Consider the following 13,014-nt stretch of genomic DNA (forward strand, 5'->3'; position numbering starts at 1 on the left):
ACCAGTGGTTCAACCACAGAGGCGGCTAAATCCAGCCATGAAGGAAGTGGTGCAGAAAGAGGTCACCAAATTACTGGAGGCTAGGATTATTTATCCTATTTCTGACAACCCCTGGGTGAGCCCTGTCCAAGTTGTCCCCAAAAAGGAAGGCATGACAGTGGTTCATAATGAAAAGAATGAACTGGTTCCTACAAGAACAGTTACAGGGTGGCGCATGTGTATTGACTACAGAAGGCTCAATACAGCCACCAGAAAGGATCATTTTCCTTTACCATTCATAGACCAGATGCTAGAAAGACTGGCAGGTCATGATTATTACTGCTTTTTGGATGGCTACTCAGGCTATAACCAGATTGCAGTAGATCCCCAGGATCAAGAGAAAACAGCATTCACATGTCCATCTGGAGTGTTTGCTTATAGAAGGATGCCATTTAGGCTGTGTAATGCGCCTGCAACCTTCCAGAGATGCATGCTCTCTATCTTCTCTGATATGGTGAAAAAATTTCTGAAAGTCTTCATGGATGACTTCTCAGTATATGGGGACTCATTCAGCTCCTGTCTTGATCACCTGAAACTAGTTCTGAAAAGATGCCAAGAGACCAACCTGGTTTTAAACTGGGAAAAATGTCACTTTATGGTGACTGAAGGGATTGTCCTTGGGCATAAAATTTCAAACAAGGGAATAGAGGTGGATCAAGCAAAAATAGAGGTAATTGAAAAATTACCACCACCTGCCAATGTTAAGGCAATTAGAAGCTTTCTGGGGCATGCAGGATTCTATAGGAGGTTTATAAAGGATTTTTCAAAAATCGCAAAACCTCTGAGCAATCTGCTAGCTGCTGACACGCCATTTGTGTTTGACACAGAGTGTCTGCAGGCGTTTGAAACGCTGAAAGCCAAGCTGGTCACAGCAACAGTTATTTCTGCACCAGACTGGACATTACCATTTGAGCTAATGTGTGATGCCAGTGATCATGCCATTGGTGCAGTACTGAGGCAGAGGCATGACAAGCTTCTGCATGTCATTTATTATGCCAGCCGTGTTTTGAATGATGCCCAGAAAAATTACACAACCACAGAAAAAGAATTGCTTGCAGTGGTTTATGCCATTGACAAGTTTAGATCATACTTAGTAGGATCAAAAGTGATTGTGTACACAGATCATGCTGCTCTTAAATATCTACTCACAAAGCAGGATTCAAAACCCAGACTCATAAGATGGGTGTTGCTTCTGCAAGAGTTTGATATAGAAATAAGAGACAGAAAAGGGACAGAGAACCAAGTGGCTGACCATCTGTCCCGGATAGAGCCAATAGAAGGGACGTCATTCCCCTCTCTTGAAATCTCTGAGACCTTTCCTGATGAGCATTTGTTTGCCATTCAGGAAACACCATGGTTTGCAGACATTGCAAACTACAAAGCTGCAAGGTTCATTCCCAAGGAGTACAGCAGGCAACAAAAGAAAAAATTAATTACTGATGCAAAGTACTACTTGTGGGATGAACCCTATCTCTTTAAGAGATGTGTAGATGGCATAATCCGTAGGTGTGTGCCTAAAGAAGAAGCACAAAAGATCTTATGGCATTGCCATGGGTCACAATATGGAGGTCATTTCGGAGGTGAGCGAACAGCCACCAAGGTCCTCCAATGTGGCTTCTACTGGCCTACACTCTACAGAGATTCCCGAGAGTTTGTACGTAACTGTGACAGTTGCCAGAGAGCTGGTAATTTGCCTCACAGTTACGCCATGCCTCAACAAGGAATCTTAGAGATTGAGTTGTTTGATGTATGGGGTATTGATTTCATGAGGCCTTTCCCACCATCATACTCAAACACTTATATTCTGGTGGCAGTTGACTATGTATCAAAATGGGTTGAGGCCATTACCACACCCACCAATGATACTAAAACAGTGCTGAAGTTCCTTCAGAAACATATATTCAGCATGTTCGGTGTTCCCAGGGTACTAATCAGTGATGGGGGCACTCACTTCTGCAACAAACAGCTTTGCTCTGCCATGGTCCGGTATGGGATTCGCCACAAGGTGGCGACTCCATATCATCCATAGACAAATGAGAAAGCTGAAGTCTCTAACAGAGAACTAAAAAGAATCCTGGAACAGACTGTAAGTACCCGTAGAAAGGATTGGGCACGAAGCTTGGATGATGCTCTGTGGGCTTACAGAACAGCATTCAAGACTCCTATAGGGACCTCTCCATACCAACTTGTGTATGGTAAGGCATGCCACCTGCCCGTGGAACTGGAACATAAAGCCTACTGGGCAACCAGATTCCTAAACTTTGATGCCAAATTAGTTGGAGAAAAAAGATTGCTCCAGCTAAATGAGCTAGAGGAATTCAGATTCACTGCTTTCGAAAATGCCAAGCTTTATAAAGAGAAATAAAAAAAGTGGCATGACAAAAAGCTGTCATCTAGAATCTTTGAACTAGGACAAAAGGTTCTGTTGTTCAACTCTAGGCTCAGGCTATTCCCCGGGAAACTGAAGTCCCGGTGGAGGGGACCATATGTGATTACAAGTGTATCACCATATGGTTATGTGGAGCTTCAAGATATTGATTCTAATAAGAAGTTCATTGTTAATGGACAGAGAATCAAGCACTATCTTGAAGGCAATATTGAGCAAGAGTGCTCAAGGCTGAGGCTAGATTAAAAACTCAGCAAGGTCCAGCTAAAGACAATAAAGAAGCGCTTGCTGGGAGGCAACCCAGCCATGGGGCATCACTTCCTCTAAGCATTTTGCCCTATTCTTGATTTTATTTGTTTATATAAAGTTCACTGATACTAAGGTAAAGAGTCAATTGTATAAGTTCACAGGGTTACAGAAGGATTCTGCACACAAAACAGAGAAAAAGAGCTCACTGGCAAGAAAACGCCAGTAATAGTCTGTTTTGGGCGTTCAACGCCCAAAAGAAGCATCCACTGGGCGTTGAACGCCAGTAAGGATAGCCATCTGGGCGTTCAGAAAAATGCCCAGTGACAAAGGAATTCCTGGCGTTCAATGCCAGAAAGAAGCAACAGCTGGGCGTTGAACGCCCAGGAGAAGCAGCAGTTGGGCGTTGAACGCCCAAAACATGCAGCGTTTGGGCGTTCAAACGCCAGGATGGTGGGGAGGAGGTAATTTCGTTTTTTCTTCATATTTTTCATTTTAATCTTAATTTTCATGTTTCAATTTATGATTTCTTGCATAAACATGTTACAAACCCTGATTTCTAAAATCCCTAATTTCTAAAAACCCTTCTTTAAAAATATTAAATGTATCTTAATCCATAAGCACAAATCCTTTTTTTCAATCTAATTCAACTCTTTTTCAAAATTTTCAAAACAAATCTATCTCTTTTCATTCAAAAATCTTTTCAACTAATCAATATCTTTTTCAAATCTCCATATTATCTTTTTCAAAAATCCAATTTTATCTTTTTCAAATATCTTTCATATCTTTTCAATTTTAAATTCTATCTTTTCATATCATACTTTTTTTTTTTAAAAATCATATCTTCTATCTTATCTTTCTCCCTATTTTCGAAAACCCCCTCCCTTTTAAAAACCCATTCGGCCTCCTTCCTCTCATCCACCATCCTACACCAGCTCTCCTTCTATCCCTCTCCTTTCTTTTCTTTTGCTTGAGGACAAGCAAACCTCTAAGTTTGGTGTGTTTATCCGTGATCACTAAACCATACCCACTAAGATCATGGCTCCTAAAGGAAAACAACCCACTCCAAGAGGCAAGAAAGAGAGTGTTCCAAAACCACTTTGGAATCAAGGGAAGTTCTTAACTAAAGAACATTCAGACCATTATTACAAAATAATGGGTCTAAGATCAGTGATCCCGGAAGTTAGATTCGATCTGAAAGAAGATGAATATCCGGAGATCTAGGAGCAAATTCGAATCAGGAACTGGGAGATCCTAGCTAATCCTGAAATGAAAGTGGGAAGGAATATGGTTCAGGAGTTCTATGCTAATATGTGGCAAACAGACAAGCAAAGACTATCTGGATCTGCTCTCTATGACTATCGGACCTTGGTCAGAGAAAAGATTGTTCATACCCACCCTGACAAGATCAGGGAGATCTTAAAGCTACCTCAGCTGGAAGATGATCCAGACTCCTTCAATAGGAGAATGATGAGAACAGACAAGGGCCTGGATAAGATTCTAGAGGATATATGTATCCCTGGAGCCAGGTGGACCACCAGCACGAAGGGTGTCCCAAATCAACTCAAAAGAGAAGATCTCAAACCAGTCGCCAGAGGATGGCTGGACTTCATTGGGCATTATCTGCTGCCCACTAGCAACCGTTCTGAAGTCACTATTAGAAGAGTAGTGATGATCCATTGCATCATGATGGGAAAAGAAGTGGAAGTTCATCAACTAATTTCAACTGAATTTTACAAAATTACAAACAAAAATTCCAAAGATGCCAGGTTGGCTTATCCAAGCTTGATTTCTATGCTCTGCAAGGACGCTGGGGTAAGGATGGGAATAACTGAGTATATCTCAATTGAGCGACCAATCACCAAAGCATCAATGGAAAAATAACAAGCACAGGATGACCCCATCAAGAAGAGAACACAAGAATTTCTCCCAGAAATCCCTCAATCTGAATACTGGTAGTATCTTGAAACATCTATTACCAAGATGCAAGAAGCTATGGAACAAATAAAGAAAGAACAGAATGAACAAAGTAGCATTCTTTGCTATTTGCTTAAAGAACAGGAGGAGCAAGGGCATGATTTAAGGGAATTGAAGCGTCAGAAATTATCTCTTGAAGGACCAAGCACCCCGCAGATTAGAGGAACATCCACTTCCCAGAATAAAGGTTGTTAAATTCTAATCTTAGCCTTAACTCTGTGATAACTATTTTTATTCTAGTTTTACCTTAGGAGTCATATAGTAGTAATTAGTATCTATATTTTTTATTTTATCTCCAATTAAGCTATAATATAATTTTATCATCATCATTAAACATGAATAAAATAGAAGAATTTCTTTAGAATAAAAGGCAATATTTTTCGAGTTTTTAATAAGATAAATTCTAATTATTTACATGTGGTGGCAATGCTTTCTGTCTTCTGAATGAATGCTTGAACAGTGCATATGTCTTTTGAATTTGATGTTTAAGACTGTTAAATATGTTGGCTCTTGAAAGAATGATGAACATGAGACATGTTATTGATAATCTGAAAAATCATAAAAATGATTCTTGAAGCAAGAAAAAGCAGTAAATACAAAAGCTTGCAAAAAAAAAACATAGAGAAAGAAAAAGAAAAAGCAAGCAGAAAAAGCCAATAGCCTTTAAAACCAAAAGGCAAGGGTAATAAAAAGGACCCCAAGGCTTTGAGCATCAGTGGATAGGAGGGCCTAAAGGAATAAAATCCTGGCCTAAGCGGCTAAACCAAGCTGTCCCTAACCATGTGCTTGTGGCGTGAAGGTGTCAAGTGAAAACTTGAGACTGAGTGGTTAAAGTCAAGGTCCAAAGCAAAAAGAAGAGTGTGCTTAAGAACCCTGGACACCTCTAATTGGGAACTTTAGCAAAGCTGAGTCACAATCTGAAAAGGTTCACCCAATTATGTGTTTGTGGCATTTATGTATCCGGTGGTAATACTGGAAAACAAAGTGCTTAGGGCCACGGCCAAGACTCATAAAGTAGCTGTGTTCAAGAATCAACATACTGAACTAGGAGAATCAATATCACTATCTGAATTCTGAGTTCCTATAGATGCCAATCACTCTGAGCTTCAATGGATAAAGTGAGATGCCAAAACTGTTCAGAAGCAAAAAGCTACTAGTCCCGCTCATCTAATTAGAATCTGAGCTTCATTCAAAAAACTCTGAGATATTATTGCTTCTTAAATTATTTGTATTCTATTTTATTTATCTAGTTGCTTGAGGACAAGCAACGGTTTAAGTTTTGTGTTGTGATGAGCGGATATTTTATACGCTTTTTGGGGTTAATTTCATATAGTTTTTAGTGTGTTTTAGTTAGTTTTTAGTTTATTTTCAGTAGTTTCTAGGCAAAATTCATATTTCTGGACTTTACTATGAGTTTGTGTGTTTTTCTGTAATTTCAGATATTTTCTGCCTGAAATTGAGGGAGCTGAGCAGAAATCTGATTCATGCTGAAATAGGACTGCTGATGCTGTTGGATTCTGACCTCCCTGCACTCGGAATGGATTTTCTAGAGCTACAGAACTCCAAATGGCCCGCTTTTAATTGCATTGGAAAGTAGACATCCAGGGCTTTCCAGCAATATATAATAGTTCATACTTTGCTCAAGGATAGACGACGTAAACTGGCGTTCAACGCCAGTTCCATGTTGCAGTCTGGGGTCCAGCGCCAGAAACAGGTTACAAGTTGGAGTTCAACGCCAAAAAAGGATCCAAAGCTGGCGTTGAACGCCCAAAACAGCCCTATGCACGTGATTAGCTTAAGTCTCAGCCCCAGCACACACCAAGTAGGCCCCAGAAGTGGATTTTTGCACTATCCATCTTAGTTTACTCATTTTCTGTAAACCTAGTTTACTAGTCTAGTATTTAAACAACTTTTAGAGACTTATCTTGTATCTCATGACATTTTAGATCTGAACTTTGTACCTTTTGACGGCATGAGTCTCTAAACTCCATTGTTGGGGGTGAGGAGCTCTGCTGTGTCTCGATGAATTAATGCAAGTATTTCTATTTTCCATTCAAACATGCGTGTTTCTATCTAAGATATCCATTCGCACTTCAATATGAATGTGATGAACGTGACAATCATCATCATTCCTCCACGAACGCGTGCCTGACAACCACTTACGTTCCACTGTAGAATGAATGAATATCTCTTAGATCTCTTAATCGGAATCTTCGTGGTATAAGCTAGATTGATGGCAGCATTCAAGAGAATCCGGAAAGTCTAAACCTTGTCTATGGTATTCTGAGTAGGATTCAAGGATTGAATGATTGTGACGAGCTTCAAACTTGCGAGTGCTGGGCGTAGTGACAGACGCAAAAGGATAGTAAATCCTATTCCGGTACGATTGAGAACCTGCAGATGATTAGCCGTGCAGTGACAGCGTATCTGGACCCTTTTCACTGGAAGGATGGATGGTAGCCATTGACAACGGTGATCCACCAACACACAGCTTGCCATAGGAGGACGTGCGTGCGTGAATCAGAAAACAGAGAAAAGCAGAATTTCAGAAGACAAAGCATCTCCAAAACTCCAACATATTCTCCATCATTGCATACAAGTATAATTTGTGTTCTGCCCTTTTATTCCTTGCAATCAAGTTTGATAAGTGAATTATTTTATTGTTTTCCTGACTAAGAGTTACAAGATAACCATAGATTGCTTCAAGCCAACAATCTCCGTGGGATCGACCCTTACTCATGTAAGGTATTACTTGGACGACCCAGTGCACTTGCTGGTTAGTGGTACGAGTTGTAAAAAGTGTGATTTACAATTCGTGCACCAGAGGACCTAGCCAACTTTGCTCAAAGTTCAGAAAATTGAAATTAACTCTTGGCTAGTCAAAAACCTCTTTATGATAAAGCTGGGTTGGGTTTTCATAAAACTGCAAAATTTGTTGAAAAACCTTCTTTTACAAACATAGCATCATCTTCAAATGATGTAAGGTTTCAAAATCCAACAAGCTCTGTGAAAACAGCAAATCATAGATTTTGTAGACTATGCAACCAGAATGGACACTTTCCTATTCAATGTTTCTTTGATAAAAGAATGATTGGAAACAAAGTTTGTAAAATTGTTTATGACTATAATGGCTTGGGACAAAGAAGATGTTTGACGTCAAAGGATCCAAAAAGATTTGGATACCTAAGGTCACTTGAGCTTATTTTGTAGGTTTGCCTAGCATCCAAGCGAAAGGACAACATGTGATATATGGATAATGGGTGCTCTAGGCATATGACCGGAAAGAAAACCTTCTTCATCAAGCTTGATGAGTATGATGGAGGGTTTGTCACTTTCAGTGATAATGAAAAAGGAAAAATAGTGGCCATAGGTAAAGTTGGTAAGAGTTTTTCTTCCTTCATAAATGATGTTTTACTTGTTAATGGGTTGAAACACAATTTACTAAGCATTAGCCAATTATGTGATCTTGGTTATGAAGTTATTTTTAGAAAATTGGATTGCTTAGTTATTTGTGAAAAATCTGGAAAAATTTTGTTTGAAGCTAAAAGGTGTAACAATGTGTATGGATTAACTCTTGAGGATTTAAAGGATCAAGAAGTGACATGCTTTTCTTCACTTGAATCTGAAAAAATAGCTTTGGCATAAGAAATTGGGTCATGCAAGCATGTACCAAATTTCTAAGCTTGTTAAGAAGAACTTGGTGAGAGGAATTCCTAACATTAAATTTGATAAGGATATTACTTGTAATGCTTGTCAACTAGGCAAATAAGTAAAATCCTCTTTTAAACCTAAAGATGGAATTTCCACCAAGAGGCCATTAGAAATGTTGCATATTGATCTTTTTGGTCTAACTAAAACTCAAAGCTTAGGAGGTAAGCATTATAGTTTGGTGGTGGTGGATGACTACTCTAGATTCGGTTGGGTACTCTTCCTAGCTCATAAGAATGATGCTTTCTATGCTTTTTCAACTCTTTGTAAAATAATTCAAAATGAAAAAGATTTGAAAATTGCCCACTTGAGAAGTGATCATGGAAAAGAATTTGAAAATTAAGATTTTGAAAAATTCTGTGATGATTTTGGAATTGCTCATAATTTTTCATGTCCTAGAACTCCTCAACAAAATGGGATAGTTGAAAGAAGGAATAGAAGCCTTCAAGAAATGACTAGGGCTATGCTTTGTGAAAATGATGTTCCAAAATTTCTGTGGGCTGAAGCTGTAAATACAGCTTGTTATATTTTGAATAGGACTATCATTCGAAAAGGGTTAAAGAAAACTCCTTATGAGCTATGGAAAGGAACCCCACCTAATCTCAAGTATTTCCACATTTTTGGATGCAAATACTTTGTACTTAATAATAAATAAAATCTTGGAAAATTTGATCCAAAATCCTATGAAGGAATGTTTGTTAGATACTCCACCACTAGCAAAGCATTTAGAATTTACCTTAAGGAACATAGAACCATAGAGGAATCCATACATGTGTCCTTTTGTGATACTAATTCAATTCCCAGTGCCCTTTTAAATAATGATACAGGAAGTGAAGCTGATATGAACCACCAACCAAGTCAAGAAAATCCCAAAACTGTCCCAAGTGAAGAACCTGTCCGTCCAGAAATGTCTCATCAGGATGGAGGAGACATTTCAGTTTTATCTCATGAACCAGTGAGAGAATCCGAAACAGACCAAACTGCTGAAGCTCATCAAGGCAGAACCTTACCTCAAAGGCCAAGAGAATGAAAGTTTTTGAAGGGTTACCCCCATGATTTTATCATTGGTGATCCTTCCCAAGGCGTACACACTAGATCCTCAAGCAAGAAGCAATTGGAACCTAGTAATGTTGCCTTCTTGTCCCAATTGGAACCTCTCAACGTAAAGCAAGCTCTTGAAGACCCCTCTTGGGTCAAAACCATGGAAGAAGAGCTAGCTCAATTTAAAAAGAACGAGGTTTGGACACTTGTACCAAATTCAAATGGTAAGAAGGTAACCGGTACAAAGTGGATCTTTAAAAATAAATTGGATGAGGATGGTAGTATTGTTCGTAACAAGGCTAGATTAGTGGCCCAAGGTTACGATCAAGAGGAAGGCATTGATTTTGATGAGTCTTTTGCCCCGGTAGCAAGAATGGAAGCAATTAGGTTGCTTCTTGCCTATGCTGCCCACAAGGGGTTCAAAATGTTCCAAATGGATGTTAAATGTGCTTTCCTTAATGATTTTATAGATAGAGAATTATTTGTGACTCAACCCCCCGGTTTTGAAAATAAAGAATTTCCAAATCATGGTTTTAAACTTTCAAAGGCTCTTTATGGCCTTAGGCAAGCTCCAAGAGCTTGGTATGAAAGGCTTAGTGCCTTCTTGTTGGAAAATCACTTTTAAAGGGGTACCACCGATACTACTTTATTTATCAAAGAATCTAATGATGATATTCTTCTTGTTCAAGTTTATGTGGATGATATTGTGTTTGGTTTGGCCAATGAAACCTTATGTGAAGAGTTTGGAAAACTTATGACTAATGAGTTTGAAATGAGTTTAATGGGAGAATTAACATTTTTCCTTGGTCTCCAAATTAAACAAACTCCTAGTGGTATTTTTATTCACCAAGATAAATATGCAAAAGAATTAATCAAGAAATTTGTCCTTGAAAATTCCAAACCAATGGAAAAACCTTTGCATCCAAATACTAAACTTGAAAATGATGAAAATGGAAAAGATATGGATGAAACACGGTATAGAAGAATGATAGGATCACTCATATATCTTACATCCTCTAGGCCGGATATTGTTCAAAGTGTGGGTGTATGTTCAAGGTTTCAATCTCACCCAAAAGAATCTCATCTTTCGGTCGTCAAAAGAATCATTAGATACATTAAGAGAACTTGTGATTTTGGCTTATGGTATCCTAGATCTAATGATTTCTGTGCAGTAGGATTTTGTGATGTAGATTATGTGGGAGATAGGGTGGATAGAAAAAGCAGATCCGGAATGTGTTGCTTCCTTGGAAGCTCACTAAACATGTGGTCAAGCAAGAAACAAGCCACTGTTGCTCTATCCACGACTGAAGCTGAATACATATCTGCCTCTACTTGTTATTCTCAATTAATTTGGTTAAAAACTCAATTAGAGGATTATAAATTGAAAATAAATAGCATAGCTTTATTTTGTGATAATATGAGTGTAATAAACATTTCTAAAAATCCTGTTCTGCACTCTAGAACTAAGCACATTGAAGTTAGATATCATTTTATTAGAGAACATGTGTAAAAAGATACTATTGATATTCAATTTGTGAAATCTGAAGAACAACTTGATGATATATTCACTAAACCTTTGTGTGAAGATAGGTTCTGTTCATTAAGGAACAGTTTCGGAATGTTAGATTTAAGCTCTGTTGAAAAATTGTGATTTTAATGATTCTGTTTGTTTTGTCTCGTAGGAAGTAAGGAGACAAATCTGGGTATGTGTTGAACAAGCCATAAATCAAGGGGGAGACTGAAACACTGGCGTTTTTAAACTTGAGCCCAACCAAATTCCTTTGACCCACTCCTTGACTCTGGCCCATTTGAGTTCTTCATCACATTTTTTTAAATAATTTATGGAGGTTATCACATCATATCTTTATAGGGGAAGTTCATGTCAAATCAAAATCTTTTCCCCTACTCTCTGCCTTGACTCAAGGAAAAGATCTTTCAGTTACTTTTTAATTTTAAAAATTTCCTTGATGATAACCGCTCCATTAAATGCCCATTATTCTATTACTCCTCTCTCCACTCAGCATTCAATGCGGTTGTAACCTCTCTCCATTCTCCAATCCATTCGGCCATATCTTCACCTTCTCACTCTCTTATTCATTTCTCTATCATGAAAAAGAAGTTGGCACCTAGAAGAAGCAACCAAACCCCTTCTTCCAAAAATCCTTCATCTGCTCCTCAAACCCACACCCATATTCATATACATTCTGCTTCATCTTCTTCCCCTTCTTCACACTCAACCGCATCAATGAGGAGGAAAGTAATTGCTCGAAGAACTTCTTCTCGCAAGAAGGTTGGAAAAGAGAAAGAACCTATGGTCGAAGAAGAAGAAGCATTACAATCCTCTCCACCACCTTCACCTCCACGGAAATCAACTCCTCATCCTTCTGACCGAACAACTCAGCGTTCGAAGGGATACATTCTTTGCAACACTAGAGAACCATCAAACTTGGATTCTCTAGACTTCAAAAATAAGTTCAATAAGAATCACTCTCACTTTGATCAGGCTCGGTTCACCTCTTGCGCTGCCTACGAGTTTCATTCTCAAGTTCTGGTTAACCGTCATCTGTGTGCCTCTCACATAGTGAATCTGGAAACCCTAAGTGCAAAAGGAATTGACTTCATTACTCTGTTTGATAATCTCAACTGGACTCCTCTGTTCAAGATTTGAAAGCCGGTATATCCAAATCTGGTTCGCGAGTTTTACGCGAACATGATGTATCATGATGGAGCAATACATTCTTATGTCAAGAAGGTGCATCTGACTCTGAACAGAAAGACTATTAGCGCTGCCTTAGGGTATACTGATGAAGGAGCCACAACATATATGTCAGGAAAGTGGGACTCTCTAGTTGGAATTTCTTATCAGATTGCCCTAACTCAAGTTTGTGAAAATTTCTCTGCACTTGATGGGACTGTTCTGACTCATAAGGCTCTTGGTCCAGTGAGAGCTCTGCTTCACCATATTATCAATCACATTTTGATGTCCCAGAGCAGCTCCTATCAGAGAGTAATGGTTTGTGATACCTGGTGCACAAAATTTTGATCATCAACAATGGCGCCAAAGGACTTGGAGCTCTCAAACGTGAATCACACTTTGTCACAATTCCGCACAACTAACCAGCAAGTGCACTGGGTCGTCCAAGTAATAAACCTTACATGAGTAAGGGTCGATCCCACGGAGATTGTCGGCTTGAAGCAAGCTATGGTCATCTTGTAAATCTCAGTCAGGCGGATTCAAATGGTTATGGAGTTTAAGGTGATGAAAATAAACATAAAATAAAGATAGAGATACTTATGTAATTCATTGGTGGATTTCAGATAAGCGTATGAAGATGCTTTGTTCCCCTTGAACCTCTGCTTTCCTATTGCCTTCTTCCAATCATTCATACTCCTTTCCATGGCAAGCTTTATGTTGGGCATCACCGTTGTCAATGGCTACATCCCGTCCTCTCAGTGAAAATGGTTCTGATGCTCTGTCACAGCATTGGCTAATCAGCTGTCAGTTCTCGATCATGTCGGGATAGGATCCATTGATCCTTTTGCATCTGTCACATACCCCACAATCGCGAGTTTGAAGCTCGTCACAGTCATCCCTTCCCAGATCCTACTCAGAATAC

Source organism: Arachis ipaensis, chromosome B8 (assembly GCF_059453495.1).
Source record: "Arachis ipaensis isolate K30076 ecotype BB chromosome B8, ASM5945349v1, whole genome shotgun sequence".
NCBI classification, from domain to species: domain Eukaryota; kingdom Viridiplantae; phylum Streptophyta; class Magnoliopsida; order Fabales; family Fabaceae; genus Arachis; species Arachis ipaensis.